The sequence below is a fragment of the Portunus trituberculatus genome, chromosome 44 (assembly GCF_017591435.1).
Source record: "Portunus trituberculatus isolate SZX2019 chromosome 44, ASM1759143v1, whole genome shotgun sequence".
Lineage (NCBI taxonomy): Eukaryota > Metazoa > Arthropoda > Malacostraca > Decapoda > Portunidae > Portunus > Portunus trituberculatus.
The window spans coordinates 22,619,056-22,634,211 of NC_059298.1; the positions used below are offsets into that span (position 1 = coordinate 22,619,056).

Here is a 15,156-nt window from a genome sequence, read left to right on the forward strand (position 1 = left end):
CTAGACAAAATGGTGCAGGCACCAGTCTGGATAGAACAAATGGGTCCTTTGTTTTGCCAAATATGGGAGCTTGTCTCCTTACTTTTAGGAAATGCAAATTTAGTCAATTTTGATTTCACTGACCAACAAAACCAAAACAAACTTAATCTAAATTAACTAATATTAGCCTAACAGTAATAGCCGAGTGAAAAAAAAAAAATCATAGACGTGAAGCACAGTGCACTACCACAACATTCAGCCGTGTTATGTGATGCTGTCTCTATCTGCAGTGCCAGCTTCACTCTGCACTGTAGCATTAAAAAGTCTGTGTCGATTGTGGAATTGCCACATCCATCCATTGCTCCCCCTTGAAACTCTATATCAATTTCTGTATCAGCTTCCTAACTGCTGTAAGGATTTCAATACCCATGGGCATTGATCCCCACCGATCACTGCTGTACATACCACTTCATAACGGCATCATCTTTTCCACTCCTTACATTTTTCCTTGGTGTACCTTTATCACTTTTACTTGATGATGCATTCACACAGTATTTGGCAGAATATTCTACCATCTTATCTTTTGATGACATAATGATTTCCGACCCAGTTTTTTTTTTTTTTTTTTTTTTACGTAGGGAAGAGGGCCAGCCAAGGGCAAAAAAAAGAAAGTTAGAAAGAAGCCCACTTGAGCGCTGGCTCTCCAAAGAGTACAAAAAGTGCCAAAACCGTCAGCCAGAATTAGGGAAGCAAATGCCTCGATACCTCCCTCTTAAAAGAAGACAAGTTGTAGGAATTTGGAAATACAGATGCAGGGAGGGAGTTCCAGAGTTTACCAGTGAAAGGGATGAATGATTGAGCATACTGGTTAACTCTTGCATTAGAGAGTTGGACAGAATAGGGATGAGAGGAAGAAGAAAGCCTTGTGCAGCATGGCCGCAGGAGGAGGGAGGCATGCAGTTAGCAAGATCAGTAGAACAGTTACCATGAAAATAGCGATAAAATATAGAAAGGGATGCAACATTTCGGCGGTGAGAAAGAGACTGAAGACAGTTAGTCAGAGGAGGGAGTTGATGAGACGAAGAGCTTTCGATTCCACCCTATCAAGCAAAGCTGTGTGACTGGAACCCCCAAACATGCGAAGAGTACTCCATACAGGGACGGATAAGGCCCTTATACAGAGTAAGCAGTTGGAGGGCGAGAAAAACTGGCGGAGACGCCTCAGAACACCTAACTTCATAGAAGCTGTTTTAGCAAGAGATGAGATGTGAAGTTTCCAGTTAAGATTATGAGCAAAGGACAGACCGAGGATATTCATTGTGGAAGAGGAGACAGTTGAGTGTCATTGAAGAAGAGGGATAGTTGTCTGGAAGGTTGTGTCGAGTTGATAGATGGAGGAATTGAGTTTTGAGGCATTGAAAACTACTAGATTTTCTCTGCCCCAATCGGAAATTTTAGAAAGATCGGAAGTCAGGCGTTCCGTGGCGTCCCGCGTGATCTGTTGATTTCCTGAAGGGTTGGACGTCTCTGAAAGAACGTGGAAAGATGTAGGGTGGTATCATCAGCGTAGGAGTGGATAGGGCAAGAAGTTTGGTTAAGAAGGTCATTAATGAATAATAGAAAGAGAGTGGGTGACAGGACAGAACCCTGAGGAACACCACTATTAATAGGTTTAGGAGAAGAACAGTAGCCGTCTACCACAGCAGCAATAGAGCGGTCGGAAAGGAAACTTGAGATAAAGTTGCAGAGAGAAGGATAGAAGCCGTAAGAGGGCAGTTTTGAAATCAAAGCTTTATGCCAGACTCTATCAAAAGCTTTTGATATGTCTAACGCAACAGCAAAAGTTTCACCGAAATCTCTAAAAGAGGATGACCAAGACTCAGTAAGGAAAGCCAGAAGATCACCAGTAGAGCGACCTTGACGGAAGCCATACTGGCGATCAGACAGAAGATTGTGAAGTGACAGATGTTTGAGAATCTTCCTATTCAGGATAGATTCAAAAACTTTAGACAAGCAAGAGATTAAAGCTATAGGACGGTAGTTTGAGGGGTTAGAACGGTCACCCTTTTAGGAACAGGCTGAATGTAGGCGAACTTCCAGCAGGAAGGAAAGGTAGAAGTCGATAGACAAAGTTGGAAGAGTTTGGCCAGGCAAGGTGCAAGCACAGAAGCACAGTTTTTGAGAACAATAGGAGGGACCCCATCAGGTCCATAAGCCTTCCGAGGGTTTAGGCCAGCAAGGGCATGGAAAACATCATTACGAAGAATTTTGATTGTAGACATGAAATAGTCAGAGGGAGGAGGAGAGGGAGGACAAGCCCAGAATCGTCCAAGGTGGAGTTGTGAGCAAAGGTTTGAGAAAAGAGTTCAGCTTTAGAGACAGAAGAGATGGCAGTGGTGCCATCAGGATGAAATAAAGGAGGGAAAGATGAAGAAGTGAAGTTATTTGAGATGTTTTTGGCTAGATGCCAGAAGTCACGAGGAGAGTTTGAGTTTGAAAGATTTTGACATTTCCTATTTATGAAAGAGTGTTTGGCAAGTTGAAGAACAGACTTGGCATGATTCCGGGCAGAGATATAAAGTGCATGAGATTCAGGAGATGGAAGGCTCAAATACTTTTTTGGGCAACCTCTCTATCATGTATAGCACGAGAACAGGCTGAGTTAAACCAAGGTTTAGAAGGTTTAGGTTGAGAAAAAGAATGAGGAATGTACGCCTCCATGCCAGATACTAGCACCTCTGTTATGCGTTCAGCACAAAGAGAAGGGTCTCTGACACAGAAGCAATAATCATTCCAGGGAAAATCAGCATAATACCTCCTCAGGTCCCCCCAACTGGCAGAGGCAAAACGCCAGAGGCACCTTCGCTTTGGGGATCCTGCGGAGGGATTGGAAAAATAGGACAAGATACAGAAATGAGATTGTGATCGGAGGAGCCCAACGGAGATGAAAGGGTGACAGCATAAGCAGAAGGGTTAGAGGTGAGGAAGAGATCAAGAATGTTGTGCGTGTCTCCAAGACGGTTAGGAATATGAGTAGGGTGCTGCACCAGTTGCTCTAGGTCATGGAGGATTGCAAAGTTGGAGGCTAGTTCACCAGGGTGGTCAGTGAAGGGAGAGGAAAGCCAAAGCTGGTGGTGAACATTGAAATCTCCAAGAATGGAAATCTCAGCGAAAGGGTAGAGGGACAGAATGTGCTCCACTCTACAAGTTAAGTAGTCGAAGAAATTACTATAGTCAGAAGAGTTAGGGGAGAGATAAACAGCACAGATGAATTTAGTTTGAGAGTGACTGTTAAGTCGTAGCCAGATGGTGGAAAATTCAGAAGGCTCTTGAGTCTTCCGAATTTTCCACCATCTGGCTACGACTTAACAGTCACTCTCAAACTAAATTCATCAAAGTTTGCTTTGCCACATCATAGGCCTCACAAACACTTGCAACTCTGGCTCCTTTCTCTAATTTTCTTATTTATTCCAGCTTTTAAGTCACAGCTATGGCCATTCACTTATGCCTAACACCATTGAGAGACATAATTAAGAGTTTTAAGGTATTGAAAAATGCACAAACTTGTTCACTGATACTGGACAATGCACAGCGTTCATGAGCCTCACCGGAACTTGTTTACAACCACCTACTACCATCTATTGGGCATTTCTGGAAATGTGCAAGGTGCATGTTGTTTAAATTAATTTGTTGGCCATTCGGACTCAAATTATTAAATTATTATCTGGACTTGTCCAGATAAACCAAAATCCAGATAAACAAGATCCAGATAAACAAGGATCGAGTGTAATTCTAACTAGCTACAGGGAAGAGGGGCAGCACAGTACAGTAGAAGGCTCCTCCCCACCAACCACTCCCTCCAACTTTTACTGGCATAGAAAATAGTTGAAAAGTACTATACAGTATGGAAAAACTTATATGAAATTTTCATAGGAAAGGACTATACTAAAACTCATCCGTACCTACCCATAGGGCGTTGGCCATGTCTGCCGTGAGACTATGCCAAATCTCCAATAAAAACAAACTACTCACTGTCCTGTAATCATAACATTATCAAAAAAACGTTCTCAGAACATTCAGAAACCTTAATTAAGTGGTAGATGATATAAATATTTGTCATATACGAAAATAAATTAAGCTAGTTCATATACATGGACGGTGATGTGTCATATCAGGTCAGGCGACGTTGTCACTCACGACCCAGGTGGAAATTCCCGGGGAGGTTGGGGGGTGAGTCAGGTCGCCACGCATGTGTCGCTTCACTCCTCCTCTGGTCACCACCATGGAAGGACCCCCCAAGATGTATTAGTCTAATACATCTTGGGACCCCCTGACACTTCCCCGTCATACACTGTCTGGCGCAGCCAGACCAAGGAATTTATATTCCGCCGTAATAGATATTTCTTGCAAGAGAAAGCAAATCGGGCAACACTCTTACCTTTGACTGAAGCAAGGAACCACTCAATATATTACTCTGTGTTTCTACTCGTATGTGCACTTATTTGACAAACATGTAAATTATTTGTCTCATTTTCATGTATATAACCAGAATCTTTATTACATTTAATGTACTATATAGCTGCATAGGTATTTGGGTCTCTTCTGACTTCTTTTAGTGAAGTAGAGAACGATCATCACTCCGTTTTCTTTTAAGAAGGTACTGGTATAGCAGTGGCAACGTTGCACCCAAGAGGAGCCACACCTTGTGGGTAGCTATGGATGAGTTCTACTATATAGGAGATTCTACCATTTACCCTACAGTGAACTCTATATGTCTATCTGAAAAAAGACACTCAAAACAATAATAACAATGATATTGTGTAATTAATTTGGATTATTCAGACAAGAAGAGAGCTTGCTGAGGGTTAATTTTTAGATATTTGTCTACTTTACTTTTGAGTGATGCAATAGAAGTGCTGTTTACAATTTCTGAAGAAAGTTTATGTTACCTAATTGCAGTATGGCTTCTGTAAAAGGCACTCTACTGTTGACCTTGTGGGTTTTCTTTTCTTGCTGAGTCTTAGTCATCCTCTTTTAGAGATTTTGGTAAAACTTATGGTGTTGCCTTAGACACATGAAAACCTGTGGGTGGAATGTGGTGTAAAGCTTTGATTTCCAAACAGTCCCTTACTGCTTCTAACCTTCTCTCTGTTACCTTATCTAAGTTTCCTCTCTGAGTGTTGTATTTCTACTGTGATAGATTTTCACAGTTTTTCTCCTAAATCTATTAACAGAGGTGCTGTGTTCTTCAGGATTCTGTCCTGTCATCCACTTTATTCCTATTATTCATCAAACTTCTTGTCCTATCCACTTCTATGCTGATGATACCACCCTGTAGTTTTACACAGCTTTTCATAGATGACCAACCCTTCATGAATTAAATGGTTCACGCAGGGATGCCACAGAACGTCTGATTTGGATCTCTGATTGAGGCAGAGCAACTTTAACCCTTAAATGGAAATGTCCAGTTTCACTCTCACTAATGGGACTGATCGCGATCTGCTATGTAGGTGCCTTCAACCGCCAGATGGGTTAATTATTTCACAGCAAGTTGGTCAACTGGAACGTACTTTTCTGCACGTTTTGTAAATATTAAATGGTTTAATAAAATAGTTATAATCTTTCTAAGAATGTACTCATGGCATATAAGCTAAAAAAGTGGAAATGTTTATATATATGTCGAGCGCTCTTCTTTACCATCTCCATTTCTGGGACAAAAAATAGAAAAGATCATTAATAGGTAAAGCGTAGTTTTAATGCCTTTTCTTTCCGTGAAAATTAATATGAATTATATTCATACAGAAAATCACAACAATTAATAGTCTTAGGAAATTAACAGTATAGATTATATTGTCTAACATGTACCGAGATTGTTCTATCGAAACGTAAACAAATGTAGCGTGTTAAGAGCCATCGGCACACTCGCTACACAATGACTTTACTATAGATAACACTATGGATATTAGTGAGGATGAACTTAGAAAATGGACAGTGCCAACTCTGAGAAACTTTCTGAGATCAAAAGGCATACCAAGTTCGCTTGTTGATTCAGTTAGGAAAATTCAGTTTCGGTAATGTTGGCCAGGTTATTTCGGCACAGACTCCGAAAATTGTTTTTTTTATAAATGCTACTCAGTGATATTTGCTCTACGCTTCTTGAGTGGAGCATTATCCTATGCAGAAACTCTGACAGTTTTGTGATAAGGTATATATGTACTATTAGACTTACAAAAAATATTTTGATGGGACACTGGTACATCCATACTTTGCACCATTAGGAACATATGTTTGCATATTTTTATGTCATTTTCAATCAGACACATAGATAAATAACCAAACGTTTATATTATGAAGTATGTTTTTTTTTTTTTTTTTACATTACAAGGGCACTGGCCAAGGGAAAACAAAGTGTTGGAAAAAAAAAAAATCCCGCTGGTTGCCAGGCCCTGTTAAGAGGAAAGTAGGAGAAAGAGAAAAAACAAAAAAATCTAAAAGGAGGGTCCAGTTAACGTAAGAGGTGTCTTGACACTCCTCTTTTGAAAGAGTTTAAGTCATAGGCAGGTGGAAATACAGACACAGGTAGAGAGTTCCAGAGTTTACCAGTGTAGGGAATGAAGGAGTGAAGATACTGGTTAACTCTTGCATTAGGAAGATGGACAGAATAGGGATGAGAAGAAGTAGAGAGTCTTGTGCAGCGAGGCCGCAGGAGGGGAAGGCATGCAGTTAGCAAGTTCAGAAGAGCAGACAGCATGAAAACAGCGGTAGAAGACAGATAAAGATGCAACATTGCGGCGGTGACTTAAAGAATCAAGACAGTCAGTTAGAGGAGAAGAGTTGATAAGACGAAAAGCTTTAGATTCCACCTTGTTTAGTAAAGCTGTGTGTGGATCCCCAGACATGAGAGCCATACTCCATACACGGGCGGATAAGGCCCTGTACAGAGCAAGCAGCTGGGAGGGAGAAAAATGGACGAAGACGCCACAGGACACCTAACTTCTTGGAAGCTGATTTAGCAAGAGTAGAGATGTGAAATTTCCAGTTTAGATTTTTAGTGAAGGATAGACCGAGTGTGTTTAATGTAGAGGAGAGGGAAGTTGAGTGTTATTGAAGAAGAGAGGATAGTTGTCTGGAAGGTTATGTCGAGTAGATAGTTGTAGAAATTGAGTTTTTGAGGCATTGAACAAAACCAGGTTTTCTCTGCCCCAATCAGAAACAAGTGAAAGATCAGAAGTTAGGCGTCCTATAGCATCTCGCCTTGAGTCATTTAATTGTTGTTGGGTTGGGCGTCTGTTGAACGCTGTTGAATAATGCAAGGTGGTATCATCAGCATAGGAGTGGATAGGGCATTGAGTCAGATTTAGGAGATCATTGATGAATAATAGAAAGAGAGTGGGTGATAGGACAGAACCCTGTGGAACACCACTGTTGATAGTTTTAGGGAAGAACAGTGACCGTCTACTACAGCAGCAATAGAACGATCGGAAAGGAAACTGGAGATGAAGGTACAGAGAGAAGGATAGAATCCGTAGGAGGGTAGTTTAGAAATTAAAGATTTGTGCCAGACTCTATCGAAGGCTTTCGATATGTCAAGGCCGACAGCAAAGGTTTCACCGAAGTCCCTAAAGAGGATGACCAAGATTCAGTTAGGAAAGTAAGAAGATCACCAGTAGATCTGCCTTTACGGAAACCATACTGGCAATCAGAGAGAAGGTTGTGAGCTGATAGATGCCTCATTATCTTCCTATTAAGGATAGACTCAAAGGCTTTAGAAAGGCAGGAAATCAAAGCTATAGGGCGGTAGTTAGAAGGATTGGAGTGGTCACCTTTTTAGGGACAGGTTGAATGTGAGCAAACTTCCAGCAAGAAGGATAAATAGAAGTAGAGAGACACAGATGAAAGAGTTTGACCAGGCAGTGAGCGAGTTCGGAAGCACAGTTTTGAGAACAACAGGAGGGACTCCATCCGGACCGTAAGCCTTCCGAGAATCAAGGCCAGAGAGGGCCAGGAAAACGTCTTTATAAAGAATTTTAATTTTAGGGATGAAGTAGTCAGAGGGTGGAGGAGTAGGAGGAATATGCCCAGAATCATCCAAAGTTGAGTTGGTAGCAAAGGTTTGAGCGAAGAGTTCAGCTTTAGAAAAGAAGAGACAGCTGTAGAGCCATCTGGATGAAGTAAAGGAGGGAAAGACGAAGAAGTAAAGTTGTTAGAGATATTATTGGCTAGATGCCAGAAATCTCGAGAGGAGTTAGAATTGGAAAGACTTTGACATTTTCTATTGATGAAAGAGTTTTTAGTAAGTTGGAGAATAGATTTGGCATGATTACGGGCAGAAATATATAGGGCATGAGTTTCAGCAGTTGGATGGCTACGGAACCGTTTGTGAGCCGCCTCTCTATCATTGACAGCACGAGAACAAGCAGAGTTAAACCAAGGCTTTTTAGCTTTAGGGTTAGAGAAAGTATGAGGAATGTATAGCTCCATGCCAGAGATAATCACCTCTGTTATGCGCATGAATATCTGTATATATATTTTTTAATAGGGCTTCCACAAGAGCGACAGTTCGGCGCGATAGGCAGGACCAACTTGTGAATTAAACCAGCTGGCGAACAATGAAAACTACACAGATAGCGATTGGTGCCATTGTCATGACTTCATTTAGACCCACTGCAAAAATATTGAAAAAATATATAGATCATCTTTATTGAGTTAGACGATCAGATTTGAAAAAGAAAAATCTTGTTGAATGATGAAAGTAAAAACTTAAAAATTTATGTTCATATGTAATTTTCATGATTTATTTTTAAAAAATATTGAAAAAAAAAGTGACTGCCATATAGCGTATAAATAAGAATTCTTTGGAAATAAAAGTAAGAAAATTGAATATTTTCTAACTAAAATGGTTGCTCTTTCTAAGAAATAGTGTATAATTCCTTATTTGCTTCCCAATTGTGGTGTTCTGACCAAATGAAATTTTTTGTTTTTCATTTTGATAAATAAACAAACAGGTAAAGAAACAAATAAACAGAGCCTGCATACCCACAACATGGTTTGTCATTGCTAATTGTATGCTCTCCATCCCAATTGTGGTGCTCTGAACAAAAGAAAGAGGTGATTCCTGAAAACGTGATTTTCTATAAATAACCAAGACAGCTGTGACTGGCTCATAGGCTTCAGTGAATGATATTACACCAGTGAGATCTACAGTTACCTCAGCCAACAGCTGCTGTATTCTCTCATCAGACAATCCACAAGGATGTGACATGTCAAATTTACCTATAAAAGAAACCAGAAGAAAAAAATTGTAAAAACACACATGTAGAACGAAGGAATAATTGTAGCAGGACTCTATCAAATCCCAGTGAACATATTTACTATGAGTTAGAGATATTAAGGCCCTGTATATCACATATACAGGCCTATAAACAATGTTTTCCTCCCAAAAGTATGTTAATGAGTTGTTATTTCTTAAATGGACCTTGTGGGTCCACCTGGCTTCACAGCCTTTACTTAGGAAGGAAAGAGCATCACCAACGAGGAAGCTGTCTGTCCTCCTCTAGATCTGATGACCAACATACACTTGACTCAGACCCATAGACCTTGGAGCCAGGTGTGCATGAAAAATGGTGCATTTTTTTAAAAACACTAACAGGTGACTCCAGGTGAAGTCACATTCCCATTTAATGGTTAATATTGTTCTTAGCCTCAAAAACTCAATTCCTTCATCTATGAATTTTACATAGCTTTTCAGACAACTATCTCCTCTGCTTCGATGACACTTGACTGTCTTCCCTCTACTCTAAACATACTCAGTCTGTCCTTTACTTATGATCTTAACTGGAAACTTCACATATCATATCTAGCTAAAACTGCTTCGTTGAAGTTAGGTATTCTGAGTTGTATCTGCCAGTTTTACTCAGGGGCCTTACATTATATGATGTATGCCTTACATGTATGGAGTGTTCCACTCTTGTCATTCTTTTAGACAGGATGGAATCTAAAGATTTTTGTTTCATTAACTATTCTCTGACTGTCTTTAACCTTTTTCATTGCTGCAGTGTTGCATCTCTTGGTATCTTCTATCTTTATTTTCATGCCAACTGCAGTTTTTTTTATTTTGTTTACTGTATGTCTTCCGTCATTCTGTGGCCTTGCTGCACAAGAATCTTCATTCTTTCACCCCTATTCTGTCCATCTTTCTAATTACATACATACCAGTTATTCCTAATCCTTCATCCCTCTCTGTAGTAAACTTTGGAACTCTCTGCTTGCTTCTCAGTTTTCATCTTCTTTACCTGAATTTCTTCAAGAAGAAGATTTCAAGACACTTATCCTGTAATTTTTTACTGAGCTTTCAACTCTGTTCATGGACTAGCACCTCAGTGGGCCTTTTTAAAAAAAAATTTGCAGTTTTGTTGCCTTTGTCTGGTGTCCCTCTTACATTTAAAGAAAAAACAATGTATGTGAAAGGTTAAGAGGAAGGTCATGCCTGAAGAGGATGAGCTGTTTGAAGAGAGCACTGAATGAGAGAAGAATGACAGTGCAACGAGCAAGTGTGATTAAATGTAACGGAGGTGAATGGGAAGTGACAGTGGAGTTCACGAATATGAGTCTTGTTGTTGACTCCTGGGAGGAAGAGTGGGTATATTTAACAGGGCCTTTTAGTGTATAGACTCAGTTATGGTGCCAAGTTCTCTGTTGGAAATACTCTGCATCTACTTTTGTGTAAGGACTGAAGTAGGTACAGGGTAGGGAATGGTCTCATTATGAAGGGGCTGTGTATACCAGTGTATGCTGCCAGCCTTTGTTGTGGGTGTGTTTTGTTTTGTTTGTTGTGGCCAGCTGTGCAGTACAGCTCTTGAGATGTAATAAGGTGGTCCTTTAAAGTAACCCTTTTCACCTGGAGTTGGTGGCATTAAGAGTATGAGTGTGTTGTGCTTTGTTTGGGGTATCTTGTTTGGAGTTGCTAATCTGGTATAAAGCTAGATTACTTATATTATGATATTTATTTTTCAATCAAATTCATGGGTTTTCAGATACATTCAATTCAGATTCAATTAATATCTTAATTGATATTAATTGTAATTATCATTTTATTAAATTTTATTGCTAAAATTTTCAGCCACATACTATAACATATGTGATATTATTTGTGCATAAAAGCATAATTTCTTTCTGGACAGCTCTCTGGCATTGTCCTCCATGCTTGCAGGGATGAGATCGCAAGAAGCAGTCTATCATTCAGTCTACTAGCTAATGAACACTTACTACTATCAAATTTTACATGTAAAGTCCCAAGATTAGTTTAAATTTTTGCTATTCAACTCCCTGGTGATCTTTCCAAAATTATGTGCCATGTCTTTTTTTTGCCAGTATACACCATTGTTTTAAATGTGACAAACTTCCATTATGTGCTTCTATGGACTGACTTGTTGCGGAATGTTTTTAAACACATGTGATGGAAGTAATATTGATGCAGAAACACAAGTTTAATGGTATGAACATTGTAAAGAAAATTGTTATTGGAGGTGCATTGCAAACCAATATCATGTGGGAATTTTATTGTGAAAAGATATCCAACATTTTGAGAGCAAAGAACATTACAAGAACGCAATAGAAATAACAAGAAGAGTTAATGAAAGTTAGTGAGTTGCTTGGTGGATGATCTTGGAAATGGGCAAGGAATTGGATGTTGTTGAACTAACTGTCTACATTTTCTGATCACTGGCAGTCCCCTAAATGCTTATTACAGTGCTGAAGTTTGGCACTACTCTTGCTTACACCATTTGTGGAGACTGTTTTTTTAATACTAATGTCACCAAGCACTTAAAAATTCTGACCATTGCATAGTGGCAAGTCATACGGAAGTATGTACAAATTGTGAAACTGTCACAACTAAAGGCCTGTACACACAAGTGAGCATTGCCTGGGCACTTGTTAAATGCCGACCACTTGGACAATTTAGGCGAGCAAATGATTGGATTGTCCAAGCCTGCACTTCACCTACATCACCAGACAATGCCTGGCTCCTAGTGTTTTGCTGCCTACTGTAAGGTATGACGGCTCTGCCACACGAACAAAGGTGATACAGGGATCCTGGCTGTTACTAACTTAACTCTCTTGATAGGTCACCAGTGTATAAAATGTCCAGTCCAGCATCCATCAAACAACTTGGAAGAATTAATTGATATAGAGAACAGACCATGTTGATTAACCCTTCAACATGATGATGGGTATTTTGCATCATCTGGAAGTTTGTGACATTCAATTATGTGCCTTTATATGGCTGCTTTCTGCTAAGATAGTGTTTTCTTTCCTGGATAGTGTATGAGTCTCTTAGAATGTAGATTGTATATGATACAATGGCTTTTATTATTGAGTGTAAAGGCGGTAAGGAAACCTGGGCAGAATTAGGAACACTGTTTATTCTCTTACGTTTTGACAGTCTTCTTCAGAGACTTTTATTATTCTTGAAAAGGTGTATGACTCTCTTATATAAGGATAAGTACTGATGTGCCATGCTGGAAATAATTTTTTTTTTTTTTTTTCATGGTATCAATAGATTAGTTTACCATAAAAATTGTTTTCTCATTTGTCATCTTCAGAAAATGGCCTTTAGAAGGCACACTATAATTTTTTCTTATAAAAATTGTGTGGGGTTTATTTCTTATTGTACTTATCTATTATGAAAAATCACTTATCATTATTTCTGTAGTGAGAAAGAAAGAGAGAGAGAGAGAGAGAGAGAGAGAGAGAGAGAGAGAGAGAGCTGCCTCTGAATCAGGTATCTCCCCACCCCAACCCAGCCCAGATATGGTGCCAAGAGCTGTTTTCTGTTGTCCATAGTGAAGAGTTTAATTAATAGAATTCTATCACCAGCACCTATGCATATGAAATATCAGAGCACATGTGTACATAGATGGGGACAAACATACAGGAGCACTAACGGTGACGTAGTGGATAAGGTGGTGAGCTTGGGATTGGGCAGATGTCCATGCATAGGTTTGAATCCCATCACATACTGGCTTGAAACTTTGTCATTTGTTGAGTGGTTTAAAGTTACCTACATGTCACCATGATACCCAGTTTCTAGGTGGAGGTGTTATTGCACTTGGGTGGTGATATGGGCTCTAATATGGGTACCATTATAAATAAAATTGCCTGTGTCACTAATGGGTGGAAGCTGGATAGTTCTTCCCATACTCTTTAAGTATATACCTACAGGTGCTATAGGCTGTGACTTACAAAAAAAAAAAAAAAATAAAACATCAATTACAGAGGATATGAAGAAAATGGGACTAATATTAACACAAGTCAAGTGAAGAGTTAAATGGAATCAATTTATAATTTGCATAGACAAGAACTAAAAAAGATGCAAGTGTGTAGAATATAATTGGTGAAGTCTTGCCCATGTTTGTCTCTGAATTTATGTAACTGCTTGTTGTGCCATTTTTTTTCCTTCATATTGCTGCGACCCTCCTTCAGCTTCTTCTTCAGGGAGGGGACGCCTCACAATCTTCTCGGGATTTGGGGCGTGTGTGTCGGGGAGAAGGACTTTACCTGGGTGGCGCGGTGCGGCTGGGGTAGAGCGGCGGGCAGATCGCTCTCTCAGGCCTGGCTGTCTGCTTCTATAGCACCCACTCTCACTCAGCTCAGTCACACAGAGTGGGGAGAAGGAAACACTTCTTCCTTATTTCTATATATTACAGCAACTATACACGAGTCACCGGGAACAGGTGGCGGCAACAAAGTACGGGTAACACTTTGTTAGTTCGTCAGGCACTTCACTGTCTCTCCGTCTCTCGTTCACTCTCTGACTGCTCCCCAGAGTACGACTTGTTCCTTCGAGGTCTCTTGCTACACTCCTCTTTCCTCTGTCCTCGTCGGTGCCACACAGTGCCCAACAAACCACGCCTCCTGTGCCGTTGCACCTGCCAGGCAATGTCCTTACGAGTCTATTTCAGCTTATTAGGTAACGCTATCTACCTTAACCGCTAATTACCAATATATCCCCGAAAATGCTGGCTACAAGCAATTCACACATGCATGCCTTATTTACATGGTACCGTATGACAATTATCCCAGGGGAGGCCAGTGCCTAGCTCAGCGTCCCTTCCATTAAGGTGTGACAGTTTCATAAACACGAGCAACCAACACTTCGCTCACCCTTTAGCTAAAGTCTGCACATATGTACTCATATGTACTACCCACATGTACTCTCTTATGACGCTGCTCCACACTCACACAGGCACACGTACATATCTAGGAGGCTGCTGCAATACACCTTCGCAACAATATCTTTTTTTTTTTTGCATATAGCAGCAATTATTATGCAGCACAATTCTATGCTCTTCATTTCAACTGTCTGCTGCTTTTTACTGCAACACTGTGGTGATCATACTGCACCAGCCACTAGCTGCCTACCCTCATGTTTGACTGCTGCTAACTGCCACCTGTGTGCACAACACACAACCTGTGCCAGTAAATGGGCAATGTCTGCTGGGCAGTGCTCAGTCATGTACGAGCCTTAAATCATAGTGTATTAGGTATTGGAATGACATGACTGTAATTTATGTTGCTGGATTTATTTATTTATTTACTTAATATTTTTATTCATACACTATATTTCATTGCAGTCAAGTAGTGGGGCATCATCTGTTGTACTTGTTGATCCTATTTTGCTTGCAAGTTGCAGTTGCTTGGCTGTGTGTGAAATTGTTACTCAATATAATAACTACTAGGCAATATATCATACACTGCTAAAATGTTCTACATTTAATTCAATTAAAATTATATTCACTAATAATTGTCAGTAATTACTTCAGCAAGTAGTTGATTAACTTTCTTTATACTTGACACAAGTTTTTCACAAAAGTTACTCATCCAAAATAATTCATTATCAAAACTCATAGTCAAGATCCGATATATATATATATATATATATATATATATATATATATATATATATATATATATATATATATATATATATATATATAATCAAATTCAGATCATAAATTTAAACCTTGTAACAATATAACATTTTACAATTTATTTCCTTTTTTTTTTTTTTTAACTGAGTTTAGACTGCATCACCAATCTTTTAAGCTCCATTTACTAATACAAGAGCAATTTTGTCCATATCACCTCTGACTCCTCTCAGATCAGGACTCTGGGACC

The 15,156-nt window shown here is 39.6% G+C and overlaps 1 protein-coding gene across 1 annotated transcript in view; it reads left to right on the forward strand.

Annotated features, from left to right (window-relative positions):
- The window catches only part of LOC123518820 (coiled-coil domain-containing protein 137-like), a 44,590-nt gene that overhangs the window by 7,879 nt on the left and 21,555 nt on the right, over positions 1 to 15,156 (forward strand). The gene's annotated exons all lie outside the window — the stretch shown is intronic.